At 43.0% G+C, this 10221-nt stretch overlaps 1 pseudogene; it reads right to left on the reverse strand.

Annotated features, from left to right (window-relative positions):
- Window positions 1-1536: 1536 nt before the first annotated feature.
- Window positions 1537-9933, reverse strand: LOC102041776 (annotated as a pseudogene).
- Between the last annotated feature and the right edge of the window lie 288 nt (window positions 9934-10221).

Raw genomic sequence — 10221 nt, forward strand, 5'->3', positions numbered from 1 at the left:
TGCTGCATGGACACGAGTGCCAGGAATTTGAAGGACTGTGCTGCTTGAACCTAGCATCAAAAGCACCCAACGTCCATGCAGCTCTCCGAGAAGTGAAAAGCCTGATCGGACAAGTCAAGCAGGAATCCAAGTACTGGTTCAGCGGACTGTTCAAGGACTGGGACTCTCAGGGTGGTGGACTTCTATAATTAGGACTATTTTGTTGTTTTTTGTTGTTCTTTTTCTAGTCATGTTAGCGTTCGGGATTCTACGTCACATACATTTAAAGGCTGTCAATGGTTTGGTTTCCAGTACCTCAGAAGTCAACTGCACAGAGTGTGTGGAACTAAATCAAATTGACAGGCCCGCGAATCATGAGTGGTGGACAAATTCATGATCTGCAGCAGAAATAGTCCGATGCATTTCCTTTTATTTTTGTTAACAGAAAAGGGGGAGGTGTTGTATTGCACTAAATAGTTTATTTAGTTGTTGTTTTGCACTGGGTTATTGGAAATTTGTACTGAGTATGTTATGTCACGTAGATTGTTATTTCTCTTCCCCATCACATAGTCTTTCCCTCATGCATCCCTCTGCTATACCCCCTGGTGGTTTGGGCCCTGGTTACCCCTCCCCTTGCCCCTCCTCAATGGTATCCCATTGGCTGCGGTCCTCTTCCCCCGCCCCCATCCTCCTCGGGTATAAAAGTCCACTGCAAGAAGGTCACATCCTCTTTTGTTCACCTGGAAGGTAGCTATAAACTGAAGTGTCTCCTCCCAAGCCAATAAACAGGACACTCATCCCCACGTGGAGAAGAGCGTTTCTTGTCTTTTGCTTTGTCCATGTAAGACCATGTGGGCTAGGGTCCTAGCTAGCCGGACTGGACCTATACAACAGCCCGAGGTACACGGATTCTTACAGCAACCCAAGAAGCTGCATTTCACAATGAAAAACTGTTTCAGAGTGAATTTTGTAACACCTGTCTGCAGCTGCAGCATCACATTGAGAGGAGCGGCGTGGCCCCATTCTCTGTGGTCACTGCAGTCTGCCAGCAGCACCTGGCCAAAGCAAGAAGGCAGAGTTGCCCTAGCCAGCTGCCTTGCCATCTCCTGCTGAGAGGAAGGTGAAGTTCCTTCATGAGTTCTAGCCCTTGACTGAGCACCAGCTACTGGAGTGTGCAAGCCACCTTCACTGACAGAGCTGCTGCTGCTGGAGAGATGAGGGGTTGAAAGGCTGCCACAATTTTTCTCTTGGTCTTCCTATACGTGGTTGGGTAGGGAGGGCGCCATCTTGGTTACTCTGCCATTTTGAGTTTCTCTTTGTTCCCAGGGAGTCCACAAGATTTCAGCAACTTTGTAACTAGTGACTATTACTGTTATTTTTTTGCCTGTTGCTATTTGATTTTTTTGGTAAACTGTTATTTTTTTACTTATATCTACTCATATTTGTTTTTGCATGCTCCAGTGAACTACTACTGTACACTGAAAGTTCAGTACTGCTGCAATCCTCTCTCTCTTGCCCTACCCTCATACCTTTTTTTCATTCCCTACCTCAGAAGTATCAATGATCCCCATTGGAAATTACAACAGTAACACCTTCAGATTCTGTTATTTCAGGGATTCGTGGCACTTTCTTGGCAGAGATTGGGATCTGCTAAGAAGGGGAAAAAAACCAAAAAGCATTAAATATGGTTTTCTAGTTCACAAATATTCATCATTCGTGTCTAGTCCAACTCTCAAACAACATTCATGCTACACTGCATTGCTTGGTCTTAAGTCATTTAAATCAGTCATGCTTCATGCAAAAGAATTATGCGAAAAAAAACAGTTCATTCTTGTTTCATTCTTGTGCAATTTTACTCTTTTTATGATGAAATATATTTTTTAAAATACCATGCTCATTTTTTTTACATCTGACTTGTACATATTTAGCAAAGTACTTGATATAACTTGTTAAACCACTTCCTCATTTAACATAAATACCTGTGCTAAGAAAAAAATATAAATTGTTTTATTGTTTATATCAAACTAAAAAGAGAGCTGAGTGTTCACCTCATGACCACCACCTGGGTGGACAACTTCACCTATCACCCATCAGTGGGTGCCGTGAATAAGTTCTTCTGTGTTTTGCATCCACACGAACAAGGTACCATGTTCCCTCAAAGAGATCTTCTACTGAACACTGTGGAATATAGTTGGCTGTAAAAAAGCCAATAGCATATTGTTAGTTGGTTCAGGGTGTGAGTTTTACACAACACAGGCCTTTACAGTTTGGAAGTAGTAAGAAAAAACAAGTCTGCATTTTCCTTTCAACCATACAAGGCCAATAAACACAACCTATAGGAAAGCACTTTACAAGCTATTCCAAAGTAGAAAGAGAATCATTTAAAGTAATGCAAATTAAGCCATAAGTATTTTGCTGTAGGACTATGAATTATTTATAATTTTCTTACCCAAAATATGTGTTTCCTGTCTAATCTTCACATTTTCAACAGAGACATGAGGTGCAATGCATTTCCTCGAGTCAAGTCTTGTTTTAAGATCAGAAAGGCTAGCAGTTATTTTGTCCAGTGCAGAACCTACAATATAAAACAATCATGTAAGGTAGCACCAGTGCTGAGAACTGCGCACTCATGTTAGCATTTCAAGACCATTCAAAAAATTTTGCATTAGAGAAGCTAAAATTTTAGTAATTTAAAGATATTCACAGTTACTCAAGCAAAATGCTTAATGCATCTGAAGAATATTATCTATTTGCTCAAAGAGAAACTTAAAGCATTCTCTGGAGCTGGAATATCTTCAGTTTTATACTACTGTCACTAAGAATAGAGATTTACTTATGCTGGTGTACATAACAATACATTTAGAGGTAAGATGTACAAGGCAGTAAGTTAACATCTCTTGCATTCACTCACCAGGAGTGGCATCCTGTGTAACTGATGGAATACAGTGTAGCAGCAAAGCCAGAGCCATATGAGAACACACTAATTCTTTGTTCTAAAAGCTGCTCTGGAGACTACCTGCAAATTAAGCACAGTTGCTTAAAGTGAGAATTAAGCCAAGGTGCCAATTTGAAATACCTAGAAAGCACAGACTGGTTAGAAAAAGTAGCCAGCAAAATTATATTGACTACAATACACATTTAGTGAGCAAAAGGCATCAACGATGACTTGTAAACATAGGATTTGAAACACTGCTGTTACATGATGATTTTCAAAGCTACCTAAGCAAGAGAGAACAAATACCCAGAGTATTATTAACTAAATATTTATTTTTTTTCTTTTAATTTTTTATTTTAGGTCATTTTTCAGTGACCTAAAAACTTAAACATGATTTTATAAGAGCCTGTCATTGAAGAGAGAGGGGGGAAAAAAACCTCTAAACCAAACAAATAAAAAAACAAAAAGCAAAAAAACCAAATCAAAACCCAAACCACCACCCAGAAAATCCACAACAGGACTTGAGGATGCTGGTAGGTGAGAGGCTGAACATGCCCTGGCCACATGTACTTAGAAACCTCCCGTGTTGGGCTGTTAAAAGCAGTGTGGGCAGAAGGGGAGGGGGGGATTCTTCCCTGCTCAGGTGAGACCCCCACCTGCACCTCCAGCTCTGGGGTCTCAGCACAGGAAGGACACAGAGCTGTTGGAACAAGTCCAGAGGCCACTAAGTTGATCACAGGGCTGAAGACAGGCTGAGAGAGTTGGGACTGTTCAGCCTTAAAAAGAGAAGGCTCCAGGGTAATATTATAGCAGCCTTCCAGCACCAAAGGGGGCCAACATGAACGATGAAGAGGGACTTGTTATCAGGGAGTATAGTGTTAGGATATGGGAAAACAGTTTTAGACTGAGGGCAGGATTAGATGGGTTATAAGGAAGAAATTCTTCCTGGTAAGGGTGGTGAGGTCCTGACATGGGTTGCCCAGAGAAGCTGTGGCTGCCTCATCCCAAGAAGTGTCCAAGGCAAGGTTGGACAGGGCTTGGAGCAGCCTGTTATAGTAGAAGGTGTCCCTGCCCATGGCAGGGGAGTGGAATGAGATGAGCTTTAACGTCCCTTTCAACCCAAACGATTCTGGGATTTTATGTTTATAGTGAAACATTGAAGATATTCAGATTCTCTTTTCTACTTGTGTGTTTGGGAGTGAATACGCGCTGAGACTGAGAAAAGATACACCACCTTACAAACAAAATCCTAATTTCTGCTTGATATTGGCTTCTGACAGAAGTTTTGAATCTGCTTGCCACTTGACATAATTGTATATACAGAATAATTTTCTCATTTTAGTCTTGCTATTTAAGTCATTCTAGTATGAAAAGGTTTGCTAGATGGTGCTATTACAAAAGACTGTTTTAAAAAAATTCTTTTATGTGCTTACTTATAAAAAGCTATGACTTTCCAATTTTATGCTTACTGAGCTAAAAGAGAGGCAAGGGAGCCATAGACTGAAAGGGTATAGATATTTCCATTCTGATTAGATACAAGTAAGGAAGCTTTGGTTTTCTGATTGGAGAGCTCTGCACTGGCTTTCATAAAAGCTTTTTCCACATCTCTGTCAAAATATGTTCAAGTTTTACATCCCTATTAAAAAAACAGTTTAGAAAGTTATTAAAATGACAGCAAAGAAAAACTACTTAGGATGTTTAAGAAAATAAGACTACCTGAATAATAAGGAAGACAGCAGCCATTCTTATCTGAAAGCTTCCAGACCACTGAAAACACCATTTGATATTTCTGGGTTCTAGTCATTGAGAAAATAATTCAGCAATAATCTAGCCACAGATTTCCATACCAGTTTACAGTACAGTGAATGAAAGATCCTGAATACAAAGAGTTTGCACCTTGTGGCCTCCAGCAGTTACCCCCAGCGCTGGAGGAACTGATAACAGAGTGACCACCTCCAAGAGAGACTTTCTGAATTTGTCATCCTTTTCAGAGCGGTGAAGAACCGGTTGGCAGGAGGGGTCATGTGGGTTTGCTTTCTGGAGGGACCCCCTTTTGGAGATTTTCTCCCAAATTTGCCCTAAACCAGGACAAAATTTGGCGCCCAACATAGGGCTCGAGAGAGTGTGGAAAAAACCCTGTTTTGAGTGCATTTTCGTTGCCACTACTCTGTGTTGCTATAAAGCAATTAATAGCCATGTTTTTTGAATTCATAATGTCTCTTGGGGTGAAGACTTGCATGCATTTCTGGTCCCTAGGTTTTTTTGAGATCTTAATACCTCTATGGTCGCTAGGTTTATTTTCTTATCTAGAAATAGTTCTAGTATTGTCCCTAATACATAGTTTTTACAGCAGAGAGGCAGTGACCAGAATAGCTATCCTGCTGGACTCGGTGGTAATGATTTGTAAGAAGTTTATAAACATGCTGGGGTCTGTTTCAGGTATGAATGGTTCATGGCTATGGTTATGCATCCAGCTTGTTAGAGGAGGAGCAGGGGATGAGGCTTTTCAGCCTTTGCTTTCCTTCACTCTTGGTCCCAGTCCAGAGCAGGTTCGAGTAGTTCCAAAAAAAGGAAAGGAAAAACAATCCAGGGAAAAATTCGGACCTCTTAGCTAAACTAACTAATGAGCAGAAGCAAAAATCAAGAGCAAGAGCAAAGCGAAAAGCAAAGCAAAAAGCAAAAGCAGCACTATGTACTGCCCCATCTGTGTGTCCCGCCAGCCGTGGGGGAGTGGCTGATAGCAAAACCAAAACAAAACATTCACTCTTCAGAGCCAGTCTTGAAGGCACAGAACATAATATCCAGCATAAACAGAACACATGAATGGGGATACAAGCATCATAATGTCACCCTAGGACAGTCATTTAAGGTGAAATGTCTGTCCCCTCTGAAAGTGGCAGAAACATTGTGTTACAATTTAAATTTAATATTTACATCAAGTATTAAAATAAAATAGGGAGATGGCAGGATATGAGTCATCATAACCCATCAGCATACAAAAGAACTCTAAGACTTATTGACAAGGTCATTTAACACACTGCTGCTACTTCTATTCAAAAGAGTTTCTTACTGACCTTGTGTACCAACTAGCAATATTTGCCCTCTTTCTTCTAGAAAAAGTGATAAGCATAAAAGAATCTCAGTATTTCTGCACAGCATTTTGAAATAAGAAATAGTCTATTCCTGTATTGAGTTTGCATTGCCTGGTTTTGGTAGGAGGGGGGCTACAGGGGTGGCTTCTGGGAGAACCTGCTGGAAGCTTCCTCCGTGTCTGGCAGAGCCAATACCTGGTGGCTCCAAATATGGACGTGTCACTGGCCAAAGCTAGGCAAATTAGAAATAGTAATGCCTCTGTGATAACATATTTAAGAAGAAATGAAAAACAAACAAAGTTGTTAGGTAGTTGTAATTGTGACCAGAGAAGAGCAGAGGGAGAACATCTGAGAAGAACAACTATGCAGACACCAAGGTCGATGAAGAAGGAGAGGACGTGCTCCAGGCACCAGAGCAAAGATTCCTCTGCAGCCTGTGGTGAAGACCATGGTGAAGCAGGCTGTCCCCCTGCAGCCCATGGAGATCCACAGGAATGCAGAGGTCCACATGAAGCCTATGGAGGAGACCCATGCCAGAGAAGTTGTATGCCCAAGAGGAGGCTGCTGACCCTGTGCATGACCCTGTGTGTGACCCAAGGCATGAGGGGCCCATGCTGGAGCAGCCCGTCCTTGAAGGACTGCACCCTGTGGAAGAGTGACCCACAGTGCAACAGTTTGAGGAGGACTGCTGCCTGTGGGATGGACTCATGCTGCAGCAGTTTGCAGAGGACTGTTACTCGTGAGATCGACTCACATTGGAGAAGTTTGAGAACAACTGTCTCCCATGGGAGGGATCCCATGATGCAGCAGGGGAACAACTCCTGTCCCTGAACAGCAGGAGATGGCATGGATGATGAAATGACCATAACCTCCATTCCTTGTCTCCTTGCATCACTAGGGTAGGAGGTAGAGCTAGGAAGGAGGGAGGGGTAAGGGGAAGGTGTTTTAAGGGTCTCATTTTACTTCTCACTATCCTGCTCTGACTTTGTTAGTGTAACAAATTCAATGCATATCTTTAGTTTGAGCCTGTTTTGCCCGTGATAGTATTTGATGAGTGATCTCTCTCCTGGTCTTCATTTCGACTCATGAACATTTTGTTAAATCTTCTCTCCCCTGTCCAGCTGCAAAGGGGAGTGAGTGAGGGGCTTTGGTGGGTTGACGCTGAGTCCTGATCATGGGAGGAGGGGGTGGTGTCAGTTGCCCACGTGCTCAGATCCCCTTTCACTCTCGGTGGGCATCAGGAGTGGCCACGTCCCCAGGCTGCAGGGGCAGGATTTCGGAGGATAGACAGGGAAGGATCTGGAATTATCATAACTGCCACGGAGAAAAGGCAGGAAGACAGGTGGTAAACAACTTTAGGGAGAGACTAAATATATAATCTTCAAAACCCTACTTTGACAATTCCCCCTTTTTTGTTTAATTTTTATGATAGCGTTGAGGGGATGATAGCAGTGGCAGCTAATTAAACTTCAGATTCTTCCCACCATCGCTGAAGGGGAAAAGGTTCTTGGCTGCAGCTGGTAACAGTTTTAACAAACAGTTTTTTACAAATGCTAGTAACAACAGAAATTAAAAACAGAATTAAAACAACTAAACAAATGTCTTTGATGACAGATGACATCCATCCGGACAAACCCCATTCTTTAAAGATGTTTGAAAACCAGTCTCTGGTGTCCTCTTTTATCTCTTGCATAAGGTTTCTCATCTTATTGATCGAGGCGTGGATGCTTTGGCTTTTGTTGGTGATGTTGAAGCAACACAGTCCCTCAAACTCTTGGCATCCATGCCCATGTGCCAGCAATAAAAAATCAATGGCTGCCCAATTCTGTAAAGTCGCCTTCCTAGTTGCGTCCTCCTCTTCTAGGAGGTCACTGATCACTGTTGATGTTAAGTTGGCCTGTTTTACCACCCAGCACTCAAGATGTCCCAATTCTCTGAGTGCTTTTGCAGCTGCTACCCACGGCAAAAATATAGACACAGCTGTTTTTGTTGGTTTGGACCAGGTTTCTACTTTTGGATCACAGTTCTCATCTAATTTTATTGTGCTGAGTTTAATTTTTAGAGAGGCTGAATTATTCAATTTAGATTTCCAATTAACAATTTGGGTATGGTTGGGGGAAAACAGGGACAGCTGACCAAGAGTACAAGAACCTCCTATAAGACGAGAGGGGATTCCCGCCCAGGCTCTTTGCCCACAAATAAAGAAAATTCTCTTTGGGAGTTTCAGGGGTACAAGGCACCCACTGGAATAGGAGAAAGGTAGCTGGATGATAGATTTACACCATGAGGCTGCTTGAAATTCTTTATGGTAAATCAACAGAAATATAAGTTTCAGGGTGAAAATGGGGCTTATAAGGGAAATGAACATAAAAAGGGGCTATCGTTGAACCTAACAACTCAAATTCCATGGGCTCTCTTTCCAGTCGAGGCAATCTAGAGGACCATTTGTCCCACAAAACTAAAGGATTGTTAATAGGGAGGTATTTCTTGAGATTTGGGGGAGGGTTTTGGTTTGTATTGCTTACAAGGGACCGGAGATGTGAAGGGTACTGATCTAATGAAAGTGGGATGCCTACTAGGCAGGTCAACATCAGGTCATCAGCTGAAGCCATTGGTAGACATAGGTGGTCTCGCTGCAGCACACGTGCAAGGGTTACCCAAACATTTTGCTTCAGTTGAGGGACAATCCACACCTCGAAAATCCGGGACTGGAGGAACACCAGGAGTAACCTGATGTCTCCACATGTTGTCTCGTATGGATGCCACTTGAACATAAAAGAAGGAAAACACATTAGGGAAACTTAATAATGACTTTCATCAGAAAATAAAGAAAATAAATATGGGAGTTCTGAGTCCTCTTGTTCCTTTATCCTCTTTCGGTTGGAGGCTACAGCAACATCGTCTGGGTCCTCCCATGGCGATGGGGTGATATTTCAGAGGGCTTGTTCACAACTATCTTCTCTGCGGCTTTTCCCCCTTATGTCCTCAAGCGGGGCAGTATCACGCTCATGCGCAGGTTTTTATGTTGGTCATTCTCCCCATCTCTCCCCTTTTGGTGGAACCGGGGGGGCTTTCCCCAGATAGGGACAGTCCCTTAAAAAATGTCCCTTCTGCTTGCAGTGAAAGCAGGGATATAGTCTTGGCACTCGCGGTGAGGTGGGGGGTAGTTGAGCATCCACCACTGCTGTCTCCCAGCACTTCTACTTGAGGAACTCTCACTTTCCTGTTACATTCCTCCATAATTAAGTCTAACAATAGTAGTGGCAATGAAGGAAGGCTGAGAATGACTGTCTTGCAGTCTTCATTTGCACCTTCGGTTACGATGTTTATAATGATGGCATCTTGGGCTTCTGATCTAGGAATTCTCCTTCTCACAACTTCTCTGACCTTGTCTACAAAATCTAGAAATGCTTCATCGGATCTCTGCTTTAAAGAGACAAGACTGGGCAAAGGATCTTTAGTGGGTAGGAGGTTAATAGCTTTTTCTGCTTCTATTTTAATTATTTCTAAGACTGCCTTAGGAATTTTTTCAGCCTGAGTTGTGGATTGCTCCCACACATCCTCCCCCATGAGATGTTCTATACTGAGGGGCTTGTCATCTTTGTTGTTTGCTGTTCCTTCATTTTCCCATAAAGCTGGAAGGAGGTTGACGAACTGTTCCCGCCAAGCTTTCATCCACAGCCTATATTCTGATGGACCACATAGGCTGGAAAATATTTCTTTCAGGTCTCCGGGAACTAGGACATTTGCCGAAAGGGTGGTCCTTAGAAAGCCTTTAAAATATTCATTTGATCGACCAACCTCCTTCTGGGTTTTGAACAATTCTTTGATGTTGTGGTAGGGGAAAGGTGTCCACTTGGGACGCTTTTCCCTAGCGCTGTAAGAAACGGGTGCTGTGAAGATGACTGGGTTGCCACCGTCCGACATCCGGTCTTCCACCTCATCCTTCCCTTTTTCCACAGTACTGTGGGAACTGGAAGGAGGAGCGTGGGAAACCAAGGTGGGAGGGATGGTCCCAAAGGGTGAAGGGCAGAGCCAAGGCAGGGAGCGAAAGCACCGAGAGGGGCAGTGGTTTGGCCAGGGGGCAGAGCAGAAGGAGATACAGGGGGCAGAGCCAGGGTAATTTGAGGATAGGAAGAGGAGAAGCCAGAACACAATTGAGGGTCTTGGGACAGGGTAAGGGAACAAGGGAGAAAGGGATTATGGGAAGAAGAA

This window comes from Geospiza fortis, unplaced genomic scaffold (assembly GCF_000277835.1).
Source record: "Geospiza fortis unplaced genomic scaffold, GeoFor_1.0 scaffold1912, whole genome shotgun sequence".
Lineage (NCBI taxonomy): Eukaryota > Metazoa > Chordata > Aves > Passeriformes > Thraupidae > Geospiza > Geospiza fortis.